Source organism: Natator depressus, chromosome 19, assembly GCF_965152275.1.
Source record: "Natator depressus isolate rNatDep1 chromosome 19, rNatDep2.hap1, whole genome shotgun sequence".
Classification (NCBI taxonomy): domain Eukaryota; kingdom Metazoa; phylum Chordata; order Testudines; family Cheloniidae; genus Natator; species Natator depressus.
The window spans coordinates 10,752,224-10,776,417 of record NC_134252.1 but is presented as its reverse complement, the minus strand read 5'-3'; the positions used below and the strand labels follow the sequence as shown (position 1 = coordinate 10,776,417).

Genomic DNA, 24,194 nt, shown 5'->3' with positions numbered 1-24,194 from the left:
GTGGGACAGCATGGAGCTGGGTACACCCATGCCTGGTTGGGTTTGGGCACGTGGCACGGCATAGACACAGCAGGGCCTGGTGTGGGTTTGGGCACATAGATGGGCGCGGAATGGACATGCACATGGCACGGGTATGGCATGGATACACAGGGCATGGGAGGGTTTGGGCACAAGGCACGGATATGGCAGGGTATGGGAGGGTTTGGGCACTGGCATGGCACAGACACGCAGGGCATGGGTGGGTTTGGGCACATGGCACGGACAGGGCAGGGGAAGGTTTGGAGACATAGCACGGACAGGGCAGGGGGCATGGGTGGGTTTGGGCACGTGGCATGGACAGGTCAGGGGGCAGAGGAGGGTTTGGGCACATGGCATGGACAGGGCAGGTGGCAGGGGAGGGTTTGGGCACGTGGCACGGACAGGGCAGGGGGCAGGGGAGGGTTTGGGCACGTGGCACGGACAGGGCAGGGGGCAGGGGCGGGTTTGGGCACATGGCACGGACAGGGCAGGAGGCAGGGGCGGGTTTGGGCACCTGGCACGGACAGGGCAGGGGGCAGGGGAGGGTTTGGGCACATGGCACAGACAGGGCAAGGGGCAGAGGTGGATTTGGGCACCTGGCATGAACAGGGCAGGGGGCAGGGGAGAGTTTGGGCACATGGCACGGACAGGGCAGGGGCGGGTTTGGGCACCTGGCACAGACAGGGCAGGGGGGAGGGGAGGGTTTGGGCCCATGGCACAGACAGGGCAGGGGGCAGGGGAGGGTTTGGGCACATGGCACAGACAGGGCAGGGGGCAGGGGAGGGTTTGGGCACCTGGCACGGTCAGGGCAGGGGGCAGGGGAGGGTTTGGGCACATGGCATGGACAGGGCAGGGGGCAGGGGAGGGTTTGGGCACCTGGCACGGTCAGGGCAGGGGGCAGGGGCGGGTTTGGGCACCTGGCACGGACAGGGCAGGGGGCAGGGGTGGGCTTGGGCCCAGCGCGGCGGGCAGGGGAAAGTTTGGGCAGAGTCCGAGCAGGCTCCGTCCGGGTCCAGCGGCCCCACTGAGCGCCTGGCCCCGAGCTCGCCGCGGGAGGGAGGGTCGCGGCGGGGCCTGGGAGCCCGAGCCCAGGAATGCAGCCGCCGGGCGGGGAGCGGGGGCTGCGCGGCCCCTCCCCGGCCGCCCCTCCTCCGGGGCCGGTCCCGGCCGGGGCTGCAGGTGGAGGAGCCGGCGGGAGCCATGGGAGGCGGCTCGGCGCTGCGGCTGCTGCTGCTCGGCTGCGGGGTGCTGAGCCTGGGGCAGATCCTGCTGCGCTCCGGCCGCCCGGGGGACGCGCCCGGGCCCTTCACCATCATCACCATCCGCGGGGGGCCCGCCCCGGGCAGCGCCGCCCCCCGCCACGAGGGCACGGCAGCCCCGGCCGGGGGGCCAGGCGGTCGCAGCCCGGGCTCCCTGCAGCGCTACCAGGATGAGAACGAGAACCTCGGCCCGCCCGTAAGGAACCGGAGCCCCCTGCCCCGCTTCTCCTGCGCTCTGCCCCGCAGCCCCTCTCCGGGGCGCCCGGCTCCCTCCCCAAGCGCTGAACTCCAGACTAGCCACCCCCTGGCTTCCCTCCCCTCTGCCTCCCTCTCTGGCTTTTCTTTCCTGCTCTCCCTTCCTTCCCTGGCTCTCAAAGAGCCTTCCTCCTCCTTGCCCTGACTCCCTTCCCCGCCCCTGCGCACTCTGCACTGGACCCCCCTGAGCAGGTGGGGGAGGGAGAGGGAGAAAGACGGTCTGGTTTTGGGGTGGGGGTGGGGGTTGCGCTTGCCCCCACTAAATCTCCTTCTCTTCTCTCCCTTTGCTTGCTGCTTCTGAGGAACGGGATTCAGAGCGAGACTCAGGCCGAAGGGGCACGTAAGGAACCTGGGGAAGTGGGTGCATTTAATGTCTGGAAGGGCCCAAGCCAAAAGGAGGCAGAGGGCGATGAACGGCCAGCCCCAGGGTGGAGGTTAGTCCAGGGCTGGGCACTGCTGCAGTGACCCTATGGGCTGGCAGCTTGTGCTCCTGGTTAATGAGCAGCTGTGAGATTAACCAGCCCAGCCTGGATTCCATAGGCCAGTGATCTACTTCTTCTACTGGCATCTCCCTGGGGGTCCCTGCCCCTCTGTATTATGGCTTTTTTTCTATTCAGGAGGTGGGTTTGGAATTGCATTAACATGGGGCCTGATTCTGCAGCCCCGTTCTCGTGCAAAGATGGGTTTGCATGCTCGTCCTGAGCCTCCTTGCGTAAAAGTGCTACTCGGTTCAGTAAGGTTTGCTGGATGGGGGCCAGGGTGGAGCCTTGCCCATGTGCTGAAATCTTGGCTGGCATTGCAGCAGGCAGGAGCGAACCTCCAGGGTAGAGAGACATGTTCCGTGCTGTTTTAGTTGCCTTCTTGAGGGGTGTCTGTGAATTGTCCTGGTTTGTTGCGATGCCTCTGTCTGCTGAGATTAGGAGCTTTGCTTCCTATTGTAACGGGCAGAGTTTCTTTATAATGAGGCTTGTCAGGTTTGCTGCAGGGATTCTGGCTGCGGGGTGAGTAGAGCCAGAGGGGGGACTGCAGGTTTTCTAACTTTTCTATTCCCTTGGGAACAAAGAAGGAATTTGCCTCCCCCCGCCCCGCCCCGCCACTTCTCCAGGAATCCCATCCCCTCCACCCTCGAGTGAGCAGCCCGATCCATTTACAGCATGGAAGGCTGAGAAAAGTTACAGACGCCCACAAATTGCCTACAAGGAGAGAAGGGCTCTGAAAGAGTTCCCGTGGGTTCATTCGGGTGGAAATTCATGGGATCACTGCAGGGAGGGCAGAATTGAAGCAAGACAGCAGTCCTGACGCATCCCCCTTCCCTCTGGTCCACGCACCGACCTGCATGCATGTCCACACCCGTGCGATCTCACAGTCACGCATTGCAGCTCTGTTACTCACATCCAGGAACCCTCTCCCGGAGACCCAGCCCGGGCTGTTGCACACAGGACAGGCATGTGCTGTCACAATCCCCTGTTGAAGAGAGTGAGGAAGCACGGTTATTACACACACGCAGACAGTCTCGATCAATCAGTCCCCTATTAAGGCCCCTGGGCAGCCAGTCTTGTTACACATGGGGCCCCCCAGTTAAAAGGGCTAGTCGTGGCACGTATACCCACATCCACGGCCACCGGTGGCAGGGGACCCGGTGGGAGGAGAGGGATGGACAGGGATGTTGCTGCGACTCGCAGGTTGGGGGGAGGCTTATGGTCTGGGTTTTGCAGCCTCTCCATCTGACTGTTCTCGTCTGCGTCATCCAGACATCTAAAACCACCCGCCGTGTCTGTATCAGTGCAGGCGGAGAGCTTCAGGCTAACTATCCGCGGGTTCAGACTGGTACTATATCAACAGCGGCAGAGAGGGGATGGATGGGTTTCCGCTGGTGAAGTGACTGCCTCACCCCACAGCCCCGGCACTAGATGTGATGCCAGTTGAAGGCTTTTATTGAAGATTACTGTTAAACAAAACGAGAGAGATTAAACATAAAACAGCATTAAACTGCATTCGTGCTCCAACTTCAGCATCAGGGAAGGAATTTAGCACGGAGGCTGCTGTGTGCTAAGACACACGGCTGTGCCCAGGTGTTACAACCTGTCTGAACATGCTGTTCTGAGACTTTGCACACCCTGGGTACAGGGGAGTGTGTGATATACACACAAATCCACAGTCACGTAGGACTTCGCAGCTGGCTCTGAGCCACACCTGGGCAACTCAGTACTCTGCAGCGGTAGTGGGGTTAGAGCTCAACTCCTCCTGCCCCTCTATTCGACACTGGTGAGGCCTCCTCTGGAGTACTGTGTCCAGTTTTGGGCCCCACACTACAAGAAGGACGTGGAAAAATTGGAAAGAGTCCAGCGGAGGGCAACAAAAATGATTAGGGGACTGGAACACATGGCTCATGAGGAGAGGCTGAGGGAACTGGGATTGTTTAGTCTGCGGAAGAGAAGAATGAGGGGGGATTTGATAGCTACTTTCACCTACCTGAAAGGGGGTTCCAAAGAGGATGGATCTAGACTGTTCTCAGTGGTAGCAGATGACAGAACAAGGAGTAATGGTCTCAAGTTGCAGTGGGGGAGGTTTAGGTTGGCTATTAGGAAAAACTTTTTCACTAGGAGGGTGGTGAAACACTGGAATGCGTTACCTAGGGAGGTGGTGGAATCTCCTTCCTTAGAAGTTTTTAAGATCAGGCTTGACAAAGCCCTGGCTGGGATGATTTAGTCGGGGATCGGTCCTGCTTTGAGCAGGGGGTTGGAGTAGATGACCTCCTGAGGTCCCTTCCAACCCTGATAGTCTATGATTCTATGAAAGCCCACTATGACTGGTTCCAAAGGAGAATCTTCATTAGTTGTTACCAGTATAGAGTCTATGACACTGTTGTGTGTTTCTAATTTCAGCCAGAAGAGGGCAGTGAGGTACAAATATGGTAGCCAGTTATTATGTGTAATCCCAATAGATGCTGGCTGAGATTTTCAAAGCTGCCTCGGCAATCTGGCCACCCGATTCTCATTAAAATTACTGGTTTTGGAAATCACAGCCATTACTCCTACCTAGCATCCTTTATACTTGGTAACTTCAGTCACCTGGCATGTTAATCACAAGCTGAAGAGAAAAGGAAGGTGTTGTGCCAGATCAGACCTGTGATCCGCCAGATCTGGCACCTTGATTCAACAGCAGATGTGGCCTGAAAGGTTTCGAGATTTCCCTTGGGCAGGCAACTTCTCACTGATTTCACTGGGAGTGTTGCCTGAGTGAGGTCAGATAGGAAGTTAGCGACGGACTTCAGGATCTGCCCTTTCTCCAGAGCTTTCCAGCTGCGGATCAAAATGCCCTGTGCCAATAATTCCCCTCACAGCCTGGAGAATTCCTATTCCTGTTTTATGGATGGGGAAACTGAGGCATGTGGGGGGGAAATGCCTCGTCCAGCTTGTCAGTAGCAGAGCTGGGCATAGACTGAATCTCCTGACAGCCAGACCTCTGCTTGTAGCCGTGACACCATCCGGCCCCTGTTACTAGCCATAAAACTGTCCTCCTTGTGCACCCCCCGCTAAAGACTTTGACTCTGTCACCCCCTGTGGCAACGCTTCCTGTGGGCTGAATGTCTGTTGCTAGCGGAAGCCTTTCCCTTTGTTTGTTTTTAAATCTCCCGGCCAGAATGGCTTTCCGGCGAGATTTTCAGAGAGGAGGAAGCGTCCCGGTGTCTGGGAGGGAGTTTCTGAGAGATGGCGCGATGCCGTGACCTCTCCTGAGCCTCCTGACTGACAGGCACAGGGCCAGGCGCACATGGGGTGCGTGCGCCTCTGTCAATTAAATGGGAACAGCATCCGGTTCTTCCAAACCTTGTGCCGTGCACAGCTCCCTTCCCACGTTGCACAGGTGAGACTTCTCCCTGCAGCGGCAACGCCAAACCTCCCCTGCTTTTCCCAGGGAGGGTCACCCTTCCCCAGCAGCACACGCTTCTCACTCACAGAGTGCCACACCCAGGAGCAAGAGAGCACTTTTCTAGGGCCCCTTTAACCCTTGGCCTCAGGACAGGAGGCTGGCAGCCAGCCCTCCCAGCTCTGATGTGGGGGAAGGGGGTTAGGAGGTACATGCTTCCCTGGTAGAAACTGGACTAAGGCCCAGCAAACTCATTTCACGTACCAGCGAAGAGGACGGTGACTTACACTCACTACTGCCCTTGGTTGGAATTGAACCAGCAACTTTGGTCGCCTGTCACTGTTCCCCTGAGCCATGTAAGCCCCTTCCTGCTCTGACTTTGACTGTATATTAAGCAAACACAGCCTGGTGCCTTTTGAACTAACGGGGGCTGAATTTACAAAGCCCTGCCTAGCAAGAGTGCTGTGCAAAACACACATGCACCCTCTGCCTGCATGTGCACCCTGGGCATCTGGTTTGCAAGAGCAAGTGAGCGTGTGCGCTAAGGTGGTAGTGGAGGGAAGGGCGGGTTGCCTTTGGCACACAACTCATCCTTTGTGTGGGGCTTCAGAAACGTGGCCCTCGCTGTCGTGTTTTGAGCCTGTGGGGGAGGGAAACCAAAAGCCGACACAGCTGGGGGCAGCTTTCAAAGGTCTCCACTCTCCAGTAATTTTGAAAGCTGTTTTGGAGGCCGGAGGAGCTGAGATCAGCAAAGCACGGGGAAAGGAGAGCTAGAGAATAAAAGCGAAGGTTGATTTATGTAGGGGGTAGGGGTGGTATTTACTTGCTGTGTGTGTGTGTGCTCATGTATGTACCTACACAACAACTGTCTAAAACAAAATCCAGGCACCAGAACGGATAGGGAGGGAGGGATGGAAGAAGTCAGGACACCTGGGTTCTATTCCTGGCTTTAGGCGGGAGTGTGATTTAGAGATTCAGGTAGGGGGACTGGTGGGAGTCAGGGTTCCTGAGCTTTGGTCCTGGCTCTGGGTGGGAGTATGATCGAGTGAGGAGAGCAGGGACTGGTATGCTGTTTTTCTTGGTTCTGGGGTGGACGGGACCCAAAGGGGGCTTTGAATCAGGGCTTGTGGGTTCTTTTCCCAGCTCGGCAGCTGGTTGCGTGTAGTAGGGGGGCCTTGGCCACTGCAGTGGAGGTTCTGCTTGTGTTGCTGAGAGGTGGCTGCTGCTTCCAGTGGCGACACAGCCCTGCCAGGCTCTTGGCTGTCACTCCCGCTGAACGCTTTGCTGCCCGAATGCCACTCAGCCTGCCTCGCCAGCAGAAGCCGGCGACATCCGGGAGCGGGTAGGCGAAAGAGACATGTCAATGGGCAGTCAGGGCCCAGTCCCAGAGCTGGTAAATATCACCCCGGCTCTGATTCCAGGCAGCCTGGGCAGGGCCTAGCCCGAGGTAGAAGGGGGCCCCGAACAACCGGAAGAATGCGTGGGTGACGGAGGGGCTGCGGGCTGAGTGGGGAGAGGGGGCCGCGGTGAATCCTCCGAGAGGGGAGGGCAAAGCTCTTCAGCTGGGGGGCACAATGTAACCCCAGGCATTCGTTCATTTTCCGTGGGCCCAGATTGTCTGAGTTATCAGCGGTGGCAGAAGCTCTGCTCTTCCTGTCTCTGTGCGGAATGCAGGCTCCGAGGGGAAGGGATTAAGGGGATTATATTATTATTTGTTATCGCGGAGGGGGGAGAAAAAAGAAGAAACCTCCATCACTGGGAATTCAGCCGAATCAGCGTGGAGATTAGCCTCGCGCCCCTCCTGCCCCCCCCCCCCCAGTTCATTTGGCAGCCTGGGCTGGCTCCAGCAGGCAGCGGGGGCTGTCCAGCCTCCAGCGCCCTCCTTCTGGCTGGGAGGGAGAGGTTCCAGCGGCATGTTGGGTCCCCACTCGCCCTCGCATCTCCTGCTCTTCCATCCCACACGCGGCTGATCTTGGCTGGGCCCAGACCCTTTGTGTCTAGGATAATTCAGAGGAGATATTAGCACCCACGGCCCCCTCCCCTCCCGATAGGGGACCCGTGTCCCATCCTGCCCCTCATGCCTGGGAACCGCATGGGACACAGGGAGCTCGCCCGCTTCAGCTGAGTCTTGAAGGAGCTGCGGTTCCAGGCCAGATTGCTGCTGCTGCTCCCCCCCCACCCCCATCAGCCCCCAGCAGTGCCCCCACCCCCCACCTCTCCTCTGCTCCCGCCCCTGATCAGCCCCCAGCAGTGCCCCCACCCCCCACCTCTCCTCTACTCCCGCCCCGATCAGCCCCCAGCAGTGCCCCCACCCCACCTCCGCTACCTCCCCCCATCAACCCCCAGCAGTGCCCCCACCCCACCTCCGCTACCTCCCCCATCAGCCCCACCAGTGCCCCTCACCTCTTCACTCTCTTACCCCTGAGCATTCCACCTCTCCTCCACCACCCCCACCAATACCCACATCTCTCTTCCAGCCCCTCCCCACCAGTACCCCACCCCCTGACCCCCACACCTTGCCACCCCCACCTCACACCTCCTTACCATCACCAGCCCCTCACCACCACTCCCCCATGCCTCTCCATTCATTCCACACCTCCCCAGTTCCCACCTCCCTCGCCATGCCCCCAAGACGGATGCGGGTAGGGTCTGCAGATTGGTACCACCCCTGAACATTGGGGAACATGTGGGTGATGAAGCCAAGAACATGGCAGCTCCGGGAGGGGGGACCATGGGCTAGGCTGGGGTAAAGGTATAGCTAGGACACATATGTGCTGGTCCAGTGTCCCCTGTGCCTCATGACAGTGGGCCGCAGTGCAGGAGGGGTTTGGCTCGCCCTGGATTTCAAGGTACCTGTGCAAGCCCTGGGAGGCCTGGCTGTCCAGCTCCGGTGTCGTGTAGCTGCATAGGGAGCAGGCAGTGAAAACCCAGCGGTGGGCTCTGAGGGTGGGGAGGACGCCGGCCCCCGTGGGAGACAGGACAGGGAGGCGGTTGGCATGAAGACCAGCTTTTCGTTTTATAAAGCCCTGACCTGCCGAGGTTCCACCACTTCATTCCCCCACCGCCCCCCATCCCGTGCTCTGATCCTGCTGCCGGAACGGGGCCGGCAGGGAGCTGGATCTGCTGACCCTACTTGTGCAGAGGGAGGCTGAGCCAACCTGTGAGCTGGATGGAGCTTGCCTGGGATGTGGGGCCCCAGGTGGTCATTAGTTTGCTTATGCTTCAGGCTGGCTCTGGCCATAATTAACGACCTGCCAGTCCAGGAGCAGCAGCAGGAGGCTCTGGGCTGTTTGCAGGCCTATTGCTGATCTCACTGATAAGGCAGAGCAGATACAGAGCCCTTCTCCTGCAGTAGCTGACTTTCCCTTTGTACTCAAAGCCTCCTGCCTGTGCAAAGGGGCCTTTGTCTCCCACGTTGCCCCTTCTCCACCCATGCTGGAAGGGAGAGAGCTTCTGTTTCCTTCTCCGGGACCACAGTACTGGGAACTGTCCGTGGAGTGTCTCGTGCAGGAGACAGCATTCCCTAGGAGTCAGAACACAGGGTCATGAGCTGGGACTACTGGGGTCTATGCGGGGATCTGCCACCGACTTGCAACGTAGCCTTGGGCAAGTTACTCACCCTCTCTGTGCCTCAGCTTCTCCACTTGGAAAATGGGGATAATGCTGCTGGGGTGGGGGTGGGGGCGTGATGGGGGAGCGGGTTGTGAGACATGGTTAAGCAGTATTTGTAAAGAACGTGGCACCCCTCAGGTGAGAGGCACTAGAAATGCAAAGTCTCCGTTAGCTGGTCAGCCCTACAGCCCCATCATTTTGCCACAGCAGCTCTGGGGAGGCAAATCCGACAGGTGCTCACCCATACAGTGGGGGACCCTGGTCAGCTGCAGCAATGCTTCATGACACTCCTCTTCTCTAGTGTGGGTCGGCTAGTGATGGTGGTGGTACTGCTGTTAACCCCACAGCTGAAACTGCAGGGAGAATTGTAGGCAGGCAGAGCACAATTACCTGAGTTGGAATATGGCCAGGACACTGGGCTTAGCACCCCTGCTTTGTGAAATGTGCTGGAAGAGCTTATAGTGGCTATGAACGAGCAGGGCCTCAGCTTCACACCTCAGTCAAAAGAAATTTCCATTCCAGCAGCACAGCGCTGGGCCATTGGGTTCAGGCCTGACTCAGAGGAGAGAGCGCCCCCTAATGGCTTACCTACCCATTGCTCCCTGCCCCTTAGCACTGCGCTGGGCCACTGGGGCCAGTCTGACTCAATGGAGAGAGCGCCCCCTAATGGCTTACCTACCCATTGCTCCCTGCCCCCTAGCGCTGCGCTGGGTCACTGGAGCCAGTCTGACTCAAAGGGGAGAGCGCCCCCTAATGGCTTACCTACCCATTGCTCCCTGCCCCCTAGCGCTGCGCTGGGTCACTGGAGCCAGTCTGACTCAAAGGGGAGAGCGCCCCCTAATGGCTTACCTACCCATTGCTCCCTGCAGCACGGCGCCCCCCTAGCATTGTGCTGGGCCACTGGGGCCAGTCTGAAGCAAAGGGGAGAGCGCCCCCAACGGCTTTACCTACCCATTGCGCCCTGCCTCCTAGGACTGCGCTGCGCAGTGGGGTCAGCAGAGACTCAGAGGAGAGGAGCACTGCGTCACTTACACGTCTCCCTGCAGCACCCTGGCTGTCCTTAGAAGTTTCCCATCCAAGTGCTGCCCAGCCCCGCGTAGCCGATAAAAGCCCAGCCCGGAGCGCTAGCACGGCAGTAGTGGACGTCCCCTGGGGTGCTGCCGTGCGGAGCCAGCGTTTCTGGGTTATTAAACCCTTCAGTGCCTTGGCCGGTTCCTCTGCCAGGTCAGAATCCTTTTAGACACTCAGGAGCCGAGGCTGGTTCATTTCCCAGCATGCCCCAGCGCTCCCAGCCCTTGACTCACTGTGCGTTTTATTTCCGTGACCTTAGAAAACCCAGCAGGAGGTGGCCCTGCAGCCCTGGGCTGGGGGCAGCCAGTCCCTCCGAAGTGAAGCCGAGCGATTCCTTACGTACATCAGCACCCCCCAGGTAGGTCACTCACCACGCCAGCCCCCGGTTATACAACATGGCCCAGAGGCGGGAATAAAAGCTCCGGCGGGCATTCCACCTGGGAAAGAGCCTGGATTCCAGCTGGATAAGACTCTAGCCTGGAGAGGCAGTGACCTGCATTTGGGGTTCTGCCTCTCCCCCGATTACTCCCCCTCCCCCCCACCCTCCGGTGGCTGCTCCGCTCTTTCCTCTTCTGCCCTCATTTCTGGCACCCGCCTCTCACATATCAGAGAGGAGTGGCCCGGTGGCTTGCAGACGGGCAGCATCTGTGGGGTGGGGGAGATAAAATCCCAATCCCCGACCAGTGTTGTAGAAAGCTCCCTGGGGCCTGTGGGGGAGACGAGGCAGCCCTGCAGAGTCCCATCCCTTGAGGGCCATGATGGCATGGGAAGGTCTCTAGATAGTAAAGAGGTAGGCTAGGAAGGAGGCCCAGGGCAGGGGGAAAGGGGACATTCCTATGGGGCCATTAGGGTTCGGGGCATTGGTGCAGCTGGGCTGGAGGATCCTGAGCTGAAGTGAGCTCTCCTGGAGAGGGATGGTGCTGGCTTGTTGGCATAGACACGAAGAGCAGGTACGGTGGGGGAGGAGAACTGCCTCTGTACATGGCTGATGAGAACTGGCCACCACTGGGCTCAGGCAGGGGATGGCTGCTGAGGCGTCATGAAAACAGAGCTTCCAAGGGCCAAGCACCTCGCAAGCCCCTGGTTATGAACCCAATCCACAACCCAGCTAAAGGGCCGGTTTTGTTCTCCCTTCTCCTTCAGCTGCCCTGCTCCCGAGCTCTGAGCCAGGCTGGTCTCCAGGCTTTCACAGCCGGCACTGCCGGGGCGTGGCGAGTGTGCCTAGATCACATGCCCACTGGGTCGCTGAAGCTGCAGCAGGAGAGGTGCCTGGTTTATACCTTCAGGTGAGCACGGGGCTCCCGTGGGCGGGCATCCCAACTGCGGAGGGACCGAGGCGGGGAGGGCGGCCGAGGAAGGATGGATTCGGGGGGTCGGGACTGATACTTACTCGACAGGAGGGCTGGTCACTGTCTTTTGGATTTTGACTTTTTCAGTAACATTTTTCGTGGAAAATTCAAATTGTATCCAAACAAAACTCTCTGGTTTTTCCAGCCAACACTTTTCAGTGTTCGAAAAATTTCATCCAAGTTCTGAAAAAAACAGTAAGAAATGTTCAGAAAGGGGGTTCTCGGGTTTTGGGGGCTCCCTTTTCCAACCAGTTCTGCTCTGTGACCCCATGTCCTTCCATCAGGTATAAATCCTGGGCCCCTTGGGACGGAGGCCTCCTGAGCAAACCGTCTGTCTTCGGGTCTGTTTTCTAGACTGAAGTGCTGGTTAAAAGCAATAGTTTTATGAGCCCCTGCCAGCACAGGTCCCTGGCGTCACAGAACAGGGGCAGCAGAGCTGGCAGCCGGGCCAGCTCCCGCTCTACATGCTACCCACCAATGTGTGCACCCCAGCTCTGGATGGACTCTTCTCTAGGGGTGGGAGAGTCATTTGGTCTCATTGGTCGGCTCAGCCCCAGCCTGGTTCAGACAGCCAACAGAAGGGCTGATTATGGTGGGGATTTTGTGTGTGCTGGAAATTTGCCCATTAGAATTTGCCAGGCCAGGTCAGACCGATGGTCACCTAATCCAGCCTCCCATCTCCAGTAGTGGCCAGAACCAGAGACATCAGAGGAATGTGCAACTCCCACAATACACACCAAGAAGGATCAGCATCCCATTTCACACAGGCCATCACCCGGCCTGCAGACAGTGACTTTTCAGTTGCTAGTGACATGGGACTGGCCACCAAGAGGTTAATATCACCACGTCCCCTCACCAGTCCTGGGAGCCGTCTAGGAGTCTGTTACACGCCCATGAGTCAGCTGCTGCGGTGAACACCATCCCCTCTTGGGTACATTCTGGCTGCCTGAGTCATGACTAGCCACAGTGACTGGAGCCAACACCGAGCCCCAAAGGCCTGTGTGAAACTCCTAGCCTCTAACAAGGCTTAATTCTTGTACTTATTCAGCTCGGACTGGTTGCAGGTGCAGATGGGGAAGAAGCTGCTCTTGATCCATGTGCACCCGGGCAGCTCTGACCAGCGACTGCTGCTGACTTGGAGATTCCAGGCCTGCTGGGATCCCGTTTGAGCTGGTCGCTGAGCCTGTGGGCTCTAGAGCAGAGGTTCGGCACCAGGAGCACACAGAACAGTGCCAGGGTGCCCTCCTGTCATGATAGTCGGTGCTCTGGGCTTCCCTTCCCTCCCTTAACTGGGCCCGGGTGCTCTGATATAACCTTCTTTTTCCTTTCTCTTGCTCTCCAGTCTGCCCCAGTGCTTGGGCTGTAAACCTGGGGCTCAGAGCAGCCAAAACTCCAAGGCAGGTTAAAGATGCAACACTGGACAGAGGCCGGGGGGTGGTATGTGCAGTGGGCACTGACTGGTGCAGCTAAGAACTTAAGTTTGCTAAACTGGTACCGTTGCTGGGAACCAGTTCTGGAAAAGGGTTCACACCGATACGTGCAGACCAGGGCTGAAGCTGCAGAACGTCCATAAGATCTGATGTGTCCAGTGAATCCCTTTGCTTCTTCAGCTATGTCCCCCTTGCAGTCCCTTTAGCTGCCCTATTGGCAGTGGTGTGGGCAGTGACAGGTTGCATCTGAAAAGCAATACGAAGGGTAAAGAAAACACGCCTGCTTTGAACCTCAGCTGAAGGCTGAACCAAGTCAGCCAGGGTGCCTTTGCCTCAGTTTGCATAACATTACCCTTCCTGCTTTGCCTTGCACCCGCATATTCTGCCGGTCAGCCTAACTTTGCAGAGCCTGAAAGTGCCTCTCTCCCTTTCTTCGTTTGTAGCATGGTCAAAAGGGGCTTTGAGTTCAGCCAGCGAATGAGTGAAATGCAGTGCCAGGTGCACAGTTTTGGCCTGACCCCCTACAAGCAGACCGACCTCTGGCAGAAAGGACAGGTGCAGCACCATGCACTGTGGCTGGACTGGCACGAGCGACGCCCAGTCACCTCCTCACAGAGACGGAGGAGCCGTGCCAAGAGGCTAAATCAGATCATGGAGGACTTCGGCCACAAGAAGGTAACGGCATTTGATAGCATCATCCCCCACATCACCAGCCATCCGTTAGATGTCAAAGACAGAGAAGCCTTATTGGATTGTCTAATCCAGTGAGTCTCAAAGAGTGCTCCATGGCTAAAATCCAGTTCCCTCTTTGCATCTCAGGCCACTAGTTCACGTCTTCCTTGGTGTAAATTCAACCTCAAACCAAGCTGAGGAAGACACCAAAACTGGAAGGGCAGTGAATATGCGAGAGGACAGAACTGATGTGCAAGGTGACCTGAAGAAGTTAGAGCTAGAATTTTCAAAGGTGCCTAAGAATCAGGCGCCCAACTCCCATTGGATTTTAATGGGGTTTGGGAACCCAGCTCCTTTGAAAATTCCATCCTAGAGCAATAGGGCTGCTTCTGTGGATTTCAGTGGAAGTTAGGAGCCTAAATATCTTTGTGGATCTGGGCCTTTGTTCCCAATAAATGCCCTGGCCTGATCCCAGAGAGCAGAAATCCACAGCATAGAGATGAAATAGGGGGATGTAACCAAAAAGCCCACCCCTGCCACATTTAGCTGACTTTACTTCCATCTCATCCTCTTGCTACCCATGGGCGTTCCTGGGCTTTCTGGCTGCCATCGGGAAAGCGAAGGGTCCAGCTGGGAGGCTGTGATGAGAGGTGCCCACGAGTAGAACTTGCTTTTAAGGGCCATGTAAAGCAGGCTGAGTCCCTCTGGTCTAGTTCATCCCTCGGCCAGTCCCCAGCCGGGGGGCATCTCCGCTATTGCTAACAGAACAAGTGCACACTGGCGCTGACCAAAGCTTTTCCATTGACTTCAGTAGACTTTGGATCAGGCTGCAAACGTCAATGGACGCCTCCCCTTTTTCGGGCCTGCTGACTCCTCGGCTCTCAGAAACAGCCTTAAACAAGGATGTTGGCAGGGCTTGGCTCAGAGCAGTAGGGCTTATTTCTTCACCTCTCCCAGGCGTGTCCAGATGTCTCATTTTCAGACGTCTCTTGGCCAGCCCCAGCCTAGTCCCCTCCCGAGACGGCACCGGTCCCTGGGCAGTGCTGACTAGAGGAGCTGAGTTTGCCTGTTCTTTCTCTCCGGGGTAGATCGACGTGTTGGAGGCAGACTTGGCCAGTGCCGAGTGGAAGATTTTGGAGAGTATCCTCGTGGATGGCACCGTGGCCGTAGTGCACCAGCTGATCCTCACCATCCACCTCCATTGGCCCGGCTTTGAGGTCAGTGGGAGCGAGGCAGCCGTGGTGCGGTACTGGTACAGCCTCCTGAAGGCACTAGAGGCCAGAGGCTTTCGGCTGTTCCATAGCTTCAAGGACCTGCAGAAGCCGCAGCTCTTCCTGCACAAAGAACTCTTCAATGCCAGCAGCTCCTACACCCTGAGCTGGGTCAACACATCCTGGATGTACTGAAAGGGGGCACAACAATTTGTGAGGATGGGGCTGGGTATTTTCAAACCTGGCTCCTGGCCGAGCTCGGAATGGGTGTGCTTGTTAGGTCCCAGCTGGCCACAGCACACCCCGGGTGGAATCTGTATTCCTGCTGCATCCCAGGGGTGGATGATGCAGCCAAAGGGGTTCTGAAGATGAACCCAGGATGCGCTAACAGAGGTCCAAGGCCTGTGACTCTGGCAGCAAAGGCTACTCAGATGGATGCTTTAACGGGGATTAAAAACCAGTTTGAGACTCAAAGGTGCCGAGCTTCCAAATCCCTTGTCCCACAAGACCATCTAACCACTGCTCTGGCCTTGAGCACACGCAAGAGCCTGAGTGTCCAGCTCATGTCCTTCCTGATGAAGCAAGGAGCGTGCCGGGCACCCAGACCTGGCAGTGCAGGCAATAAGAAGCTGAGCTGATGCCTCGTGGGAGAAGGTACAGCAGTGCTTCTGGCTGCTGTTTGTGTTGGCCCCCCGCTTCCAAAAGCCACTGAAATGGCCACAGCAGACCTGGGAAGGAAGGGAGATGAATTGCCAGTGCTCTGTTGTTGGGGGAGCCATTCTAGCCTGGATGCATCAACAAGTGCGTTTGCCAAATGGAAGCGAGAGGCAGGGAATCTGCAACCGTTGCAGGGACCGGCAGCCTGTCGGCCTGGTGCTGTTAAGATCATCTGGGATTTTCAGAGGAGGCTAAAGGAGGTCGGTGCCCATTTCACACTCGGATTCAGTTAGACCTGGGCACCTAACTCCTGTTGGCGCCTTTCAGACTTCCAGCCAACATCTATATTTAATGACGCAGAAACGTTCCACAAAGACTCATCTGGCCCTGTGAGCACTGCTGCACCCACATGCCATCTACAAAGTGGGCTGGAGATCCCATGAGAGCTGGCTCTCTCTTGAGACAGCAACTCCTACGACTTGGGTTAGGCTGTCCTGACGACATGCCCGTCTCATTTTATTTCAGCTCATCTATTTCTGTCCAGAAGCAGGGAGTGCAAATTTGTAAATGATTTTTAAAAACAAGGAGGGTGGGGGAGGAAGGCTATTCACATTTTTGGAATTGCCAAAGTAAAGTTCAGCTTCGAATTTTGGGCGAAGGTTTGGGTCCGTTTGCATCCAGTTATTTTGCTGCATCCCTCCCAAGGCTCTGACCGCTAGCACCGAATGGTGCTATAAAATGTCATTAGAGCTGGTTCTGCTTGCATTCTTTCATGGTGGACAACACTATTGTCTTTAGTCTTTTATTTACACTTTATTGCTCTTGGTTTTTTTGCAACTGCAAACTCTGCTGGAGTGCGCAAAACCGTTTAGATCTCGGCTGGCTGCAGAGATACGCCTAATCATAGTCATTATCTGGTAGCAGGTAATGGGCATCTTTCCCATGTTAATTGCAGAACAGAATAGATGAGAGCAGGGCACTTCTGGGAAGGGAGCATGCTCCTGGCCCCCCTTGCGGTTGGAACTCACTGCATTTGTCCCAGGAAGTTGTGTACAGCAGAGTTCCTGCTTTGTGCTCTGACTTTCCTGCTGCTGTAGCAGGCCCCCCAGGTCACTCAGTCATGTCGGTATTAAATACATGAGGATTTTTTTTGGTATGTGTGACTATAACTTCAGGAAACCCAGGCGTCTGGGTCACCCTAACCTCTCGGGATGCTTGACTGATTTCATTGGCACCGACCCCGAAATCTGCTGTTAAATAATCAAGCCCGGGTGACCCTCGGGGCTGGATGATTGCGTGTGTCAGCTGCAGTAAGGAGGAGGGAAGGACATCCACCAGAGAGCCATGAACTGCACAAATTTTGCCCTGCCTAGCAATGTAGAACCCTGCCAAGGACACCATTGTACTCTGTGGACAGAGACCCTTATCACTGCTGTAATACAAAAAAACCCTTGAATATGTTTTCTTGGCGGGTCTGTGGAGAATAAGAGGATCTCTCCATCTATTAAACTATTGTGAGGCTCCACCATAACTAGCACTAGCCCCCTGCCCCCACCTCCCCCCAGTCACACACGCAGGGCCGCGTTCTGCTTGCTTCTCTATTAGCAATGCAAACAGGGGCACCTTCCTCCCCAGTCTCAGAAGCAAATTGTCCTGCAGGAAAGAGACAGGTTTTCCTGCAGTGGGCAAGTTCCCATTTCCTCTGGGTGTGCGGGAGAGGGTGTTGGGAGGAAGGGTGGTGTCTGTTCCCAGATACCATTAACTAGTGAGCAAAGGTTGCTGTGTCTCCATGGAGACAAGACAGCAAGGGAGACAGTGTGTGTGTGGATCTAAGGTTAGAGCTGATTAGTAAATGTCACCGTGTTCCTGTAACTGCCCTCCACCAGCACTGGCTCGGGTCCCTGTTGGGAGAAAAACCACAGCCAGCCGTGGGGGGGGGGGGGGGGGCTGCTCCTGCACCTCCATTCCAAAGCTAAGCGCTTAAGAATTAAAGAGAAAACTTGTTGACACCTTAACTGTGAGGTTGTTATTGCTCCTCCGTACTCTTAGGTGTTAAGACCAGGTCAGGTCTTAAGACCCAGGGATCTTCGTGGATTTCATCTGAACCTCGGGGCTCTTTTGATTCAATGGAAGCACCAGCTGGTTCGCACCCATACTCTTACAGGAATGGGGTGGAATGACTTGTTGACATTCAGAGGGCCTGCTCCTTTGGTTTGGGCACTGGGATGTTGCCAGAACCTCCCTCCCTTCCTGCTCATTCTATAATGTAATAACAACACTCTACCCTTCTAAGATATTTAGGCTCTTAACTTCCATTCAGTGGAAGTCAGGAGCCTAAATACCTGTGAGGATGTGAGACTCAGTGCTGGAATAAACTCCAGGTCCTCTTGGTTGCCAGGCCCAAGACTTAATCATCAGCCGATCCTTCCTCCTGACAAGTATCAATGAGTATCCTGCAAGAATCAGCCCCTGGGCTTAGCCCATTTTAAAGACTGAACAATGTTAATTGTCTGAGAGGGCTCCCAGTGACACTAGCAAGCTCCTTATAAACATGCCCTGCAACTTAGAACAAGAAACAGAAGCAGAATCCTCCCAGACACACTGCACAGGTGAACCCCCCAAATCCAAGCACTCTAAGCCTTGTTCTTTGTAGTGTTTCCTATCCACCCCAAACCCACAGAGTGCTGAACCGCTGCTCTTTCTTCATGGACAAGGTCAACCTACTCGTTGCCTGGGGTTACTTGACACTGTCGCCATATCCCTTCAGTTTTGTTCCAGGTTAGAACTGTGACTTGGAACTTTTTCTCCTGCCCTCTACGCTTTGCCAGGAGCATTACTAAATTCACTGATGCAAGCATCAGCCAGCATGTAAGAGAGGCGTGAACCCATGAGATCATTATTTGCAGAACCAAACCACAGTTGCAAGGTATCTTGGCTCTGAGCTCAGCAGTGTGGGTTCACGCCTTGTGTCGGGTTCCTTTCACAGTGTGGGGCAGAGACCGTGTCTTACTCTGTTCTGTACAGTTCAATCATGTAGTCAGTGCTTCACAAAGGGCAGTCTGATGGTGCAGTGAGTTAATGCACTAGAATTCTCTTTCCAAGACCTGAGTTAGGTCACAAGGGATGAGGTGTCCTGGTTTCATCCAAGCTCCGTTAGTCCAAGGATCTCAATGGACAGAAGACACCATTTGGACAAGCGTCTCCTAGTCCCCTTCAATGGTTCACAATGACATTAGCAGACACAACACACTGGTTTAATGTAGCATGATAGCCTGTGCTCAGGAAGGGTCAAGGCGTGGGATAAAAAGGGCCCTACGAGTCAGTCTGAGGCTCATCCATAGGACAGTATGTTATGGAAAAGCCTGTCGTACACCTTCCCAGGGCATTGGCTGGCGTTCTCCGCCTCTTATAGGAGCATTAGATTCTCCCATTGTAAAAAAAGACGGCACAAGCAAAATAGCTGAAAAGATGCCTAGCCACAGCTACGGCCGGCGTAGGACTGTTCTTCTGGTCACTTTGGCCATCTGTATGGCAGTTGAGCTGGAGAATCATTTACATTCAGAAAATACAGGAAGGCAATTGGCAGGCGACCACATCTCTTACAGAGAAACAGGTGTCAGGGGGTATCAGTCACTTTTGTTTTGAATATTGCAGTTCAGCAGATATTATTCAGGGGTTATAAACAGAGAGTCTCTCACACAGCCGAGCAATAAAGGTTGCAGGGCAGATACTGATCACAGGGTTCCCTTGGGACTGCAACAGCTATCAATGGAGGCAAATCCTCTTCAAGGGAACGGCTGACTGGCCGCATAGAAAGCCTGGAGGTGATAACCCTCCAAAGCCTTCCTATAGGAGATGTGGCCCAGGTCCATGCCTTAGAGCTGTGCAAGCTTGTTACCACAGGAGAGAGGTGGAGGGGTGTTGGCAAGGGGTGGAGCGTGCCTACTGATTTCAAGGGTGGTTTCTCCAGGAGAAGAGTGTAGCTGTTTGAACAGGTCAAAGAGGGAAGACAGGGCGGAGCCAGGTTGCCAGGGCTGAATATTTAAAGGCATAGGGAAGTGGCGTGCTAGCGATGGGTGTCAGGCAACACCGGTGCAGCGTTCTGTAGCAGGTGCTGATGGCGACAGGTGAGATCTTGAGTGATGAGAACGCTTGCCCCGGTTGCTGCAGCATTCAGCCACTGTTGGCCTTTGCTGCTGATGGCTTGTCTTTCCAAGGTGCTGCGCACTAGGAGGGGAAGAATTGACAGGAGCGGTGAGAAATGCATAGAAATATTAATGTATCTGTAGGGGGGTGGCTACCCCGCTCCTAAAATAGAAGGGGTTAAAAGCAGCCCTGGAGAGGGCTGGGGCTGGGGCTGGCTGATTGGGGAAGCAGCTGCAGCTGGGCCATGCCCCAATCAGGCCCCCAGCTGGCCTGTATAAAAAGGCTGTGAGCCAGGGGCCCCAGGAGTCTCTCTCCAGGCTGGGTGAGAGCAGGGCCTGCCTGACAGGGTACTGAGGGTGATGCAGTGCTGGGGAAGGAGCAGGCTGAGCAGCGTGCTCCAGGCTGGCAACTTCCCAGGCTGTAGGGCCTGGTCCAAGGCCCACAGAGGTACTGGGAGGCAGAGAAAGGCAACAGGTTTGAACCCCCTTGCCTATGATGAGTGGCCTTTACACTGCAGTCTGCCCCAGGGAGTGGGGGCTTGGTGATGACTGGCAGTAGCCCAGACTGAGGCAAGGTGGGGATAGTGGGTTTGGGGTCCCCCAGGAAGGGGAGACCTAGAGGCAGAGTGTGGGGGTGCTGCCAGGGGACAGAACCCAGAGAAAGGGGCACTGGGGTCTGTGAGGGACAGGGGGGCCAGAGCTGTGCAGATCACCGGCTTGCAGAGGGTGCTCTGTGCTGGAAAGAGCTAATTCCCCAATGACCAGCAGGAGGTGCTGCAGGGGTGAGTGTGCTCCTGTACAGTATCATACATGTCCTATGTGCCATGGGTCCATATAGAGATGGGGGGGGGGGAACAACAGGGCACATTCTCTCTCCTGCTACATACCCTTTGTACTGCTCATACAGTGCAAAGGGACTGAAGACTGGCTGCATCCCCCTTGCTTGGTATGCGGGAGTCCCAAGTGGGTGCAGAGCCAGCACAGTCAGCTCCTGTGCTATCCTCCCTGCAGGGGCAAGGAAGAGCATGTAGGAACAGGGAGGGAGGAGTGGCTGGACCATGATGCACTCCTGCTATTCTGAACTAGTGGATGGTTTCTTGCCAAGCTAGCTCTAGTTACAGCACTCCCCAGGTTGCTCTATCCTGCACCAGGGTCAACAGAGAATCAGGAAATGCACCCAGTTTGCAAAGCATAATCCCTGTGAACCAGAAAATCTGGCCCAAGGATGGCGCTTGCGCTCCGGAAGGACTGTATTGATGTCAGCATGTTGTACTATCAACAACATTTTGCAACTGATACAAATCAGCACCAAAGCAACACAACTGAAAAAACACTCAGGAAGCTGGAGGATAGCACTTAGTGATTTGTTAACTGTAGTTTATTTTAACATCTGATTACTTTATTAACTTTGAATGGCTGGACATGCGTGTCTTATTCAGTATTAATTGGGTGCATCTGTCCATTACTTCTTCCAGCTAGCTGTGTATTTTAGGTGTGAACCTTGAGTCTATAAGGAGTCAGTGAAGAAAATAAAATTGTATGCCAGGAAAAAAATTGTAACAAGTGAATGGGTAGAAGAGTTAAGTACCATACTATGGTGCATCTATTGTGTATATTTTAAATTCTGATTCAACTATCCACACCTGCAGTTTGTGATGTGGATGGAAGCTGTTGGTTCCTGTTTCTTCTCTTTCCTTTGAGAATGCCATTTCTGGACAGAGAAGGGGATATCCATGTTTCAAGTAGCAGTGCACATCTTCACGCACTGTTACTGCCTCCTTCATATACTGCGTCATCACTAGAGCCCAAAGTGCTTTGCCAATGCCATCAGTATCATTGTACCCATTTTACAGGTGGGGGGGTGGAGGTACAGGGAGAAGCAGTGACGTGCTCAAGGCCTCCCAGCAGGCCAGTGGCAGCATGGGAGTAGAATCTCAGGCCTCCTGCATCCCAGTCCAGTGGTTCCTCCACTCAGACCCTGATTCTTCAATGACTTATGCCCATTGGCTCTACTGGGACTGCTCACGTGTGAAAAGATGACCATGCATAAGTCTTTGCAGGGTTGGGGCCTGTGAACACATCTGCTTCTGTAAGGCTTACAGCTTGCTTATGTTGTCTACTTCCCTTCAGTTCTTATATTGGTAACACCATCCTGGCCACTAACAAGAAGGGTTTCTTCAGGTATGTTGGCAACAAGAAGAAATCCAAGGTAAGTGTGGGCCCCTTACTGAATGAGGGAGGCAACCTAGTGACAGAGGATGTGGAAAAAGCTAATGTACTCAATGCTTTTTTTAAAAAGAAAAAAGAAAAGGAGTACTTGTGGCACCTTAGAGACTAACCAGTTTATTTGAGCATGAGCTTTCGTGAGCTACAGCTCACTTCATTGGATGCATCCGATGAAGTGAGCTGTAGCTCACGAAAGCTCATGCTCAAATAAACTGGTTAGTCTCTAAGGTGCCACAAGTACTCCTTTTCTTTTTTCTTTTTACGAATACAGACTAACACGGCTGTTACTCTGAAACCTGTCACAATGCTTTTTTTGCCTGTCTTCACGAACAAGGTCAGCTCCCAGACTGCTGCGCTGGGCATCACAGCATGGGGAGTAGGTGGCCAGCCCTCTGTGGAGAAAGAGGTGGTTAGGGACTATTTAGAAAAGCTGGACGTGCACAAGTCCATTGGGCCGGACGCGTTGCATCCGAGACTGCTAAAGGAATTGGCGGCTGTGATTGCAGAGCCATTGGCCATTATCTTTGAAAACTCGTGGCGAACGGGGGAAGTCCCGGATGACTGGAAAAAGGCTAATGTAGGGCCCATCTTTAAAAAAGGGAAGAAGGAGCATCCTGGGAACTACAGGCCAGTCAGCCTCACCTCAGTCCCCGGAAAAATCATGGAGCAGGTCCTCAAGGAATCAATCCTGAAGCACTTAGAGGAGAGGAAAGTTGATCAGGAACAGTCAGCATGGGTTCACCAAGGGAAGGTCATGCCTGACTAATCTAATCGCCTTCTATGATGAGATTACTGGTTCTGTGGATGAAGGGAAAGCAGTGGATGTATTGTTTCTTGACTTTAGCAAAGCTTTTGACACGGTCTCCCACAGTATTCTTGTCAGCAAGTTAAAGAAGTATGGGCTGGATGAATGCACTATAAGGTGGGTAGAAAGTTGGATAGATTGTTGGGCTCAACGGGTAATGATCAATGGCTCCATGTCTAGTTGGCAGCCGGTATCAAGTGGAGTGCCCCAAGGGTCGGTCCTGGGGCCGGTTTTGTTCAATATCTTCATAAATGATCTGGCGGATGGTGTGGATTGCACTCTCCGCAAATTTGCGGATGATACTAAACTAGGAGGAGTGGTGGATACGCTGGAGGGCAGGGATAGGATACAGAGGGACCTAGACAAATTGAGGTTCAACAAAGATAAGTGCAGGGTCCTGCACTTAGGACAGAAGAACCCAATGCACCGCTACAGTCTAGGGACCGAATGGCTCGGCAGCAGTTCTGCGGAAAAGGACCTAGGGGTGACAGTGGACGAGAAGCTGGATATGAGTCAACAGTGTGCCCTTGTTGCCAAGAAGGCCAATGGCATTTTGGGATGTATATGTAGGGGCATAGCCAGCAGATCGAGGGATGTGATCGTTCCCCTCTATTTGACATTGGTGAGGCCTCATCTGGAGTACTGTGTCCAGTTTTGGGCCCCACACTACAAGAAGGATGTGGATAAATTGGAGAGAGTCCAGCGAAGGGCAACAAAAATGATTAGGGGTCTGGAACACATGACTTATGAGGAGAGGCTGAGGGAACTGGGATTGTTTAGTCTGCAGAAGAGAAGAATGAGGGGGGATTTGATAGCTACTTTCAACTACCTGAGAGGTGGTTCCAGAGAGGATGGTTCTAGACTATTCTCAGTGGTAGAAGAGGACAGGACAAGGAGTAATGGTCTCAAGTTGCAGTGGGGGAGGTTTAGGTTGGATATTAGGAAAAACTTTTTCACTAGGAGGGTGGTGAAACACTGGAATGTGTTACCTAGGGAGGTGGTAGAATCTCCTTCCTTAGAAGTTTTTAAGGTCAGGCTTGACAAAGCCCTGGCTGGGATGATTTAATTGGGGATTGGTCCTGCTTTGAGCGGGGGGGTTGGACTAGATGACCTCCTGAGGTCCCTTCCAACCCTGATATTCTATGATTCACTATGGATGTAGAAGCCCTTTACACCAACATTCCACACAAAGATGGACTACAAGCTGTCAAGAACACTATCCCCGATAATGTCACAGCTAACCTGGTGGCTGAACTTTGACTTTGTCCTTACCCATAACTATTTCACATTTGGGGACAATGTATACCTTCAAATCAGCGACACTGCTATGGGTACCCGCATGGCCCCAGAGTATGCCAACATTTTTATGTCTGACTTAGAACGCTTCCTCAGCTCTCGTCCCCTAACGCCCCTACTCTACTTGCGCTATATTGATGACATCTTCATCATCTGGACCCATGGAAAAGAAGCCCTTGAGGAATTCCACCATGATTTCAACAATTTCCATCCCACCATCAACCTCAGCCTAGACCTGTCCACACAAGAGATCCACTTCCTGGACACTACAGTGCTAATAAACAATGGTCACATAAACACCACCCTATACCGGAAACCTAC

The 24,194-nt window shown here is 54.6% G+C and overlaps 1 pseudogene; it reads left to right on the top strand.

Moving 5' to 3' along the window:
- The first annotated feature begins 110 nt into the window (after positions 1 to 110).
- Positions 111 to 17,328, top strand: LOC141974755 (putative methyltransferase-like protein 24; annotated as a pseudogene).
- The last annotated feature ends 6,866 nt before the right edge of the window (positions 17,329 to 24,194 follow it).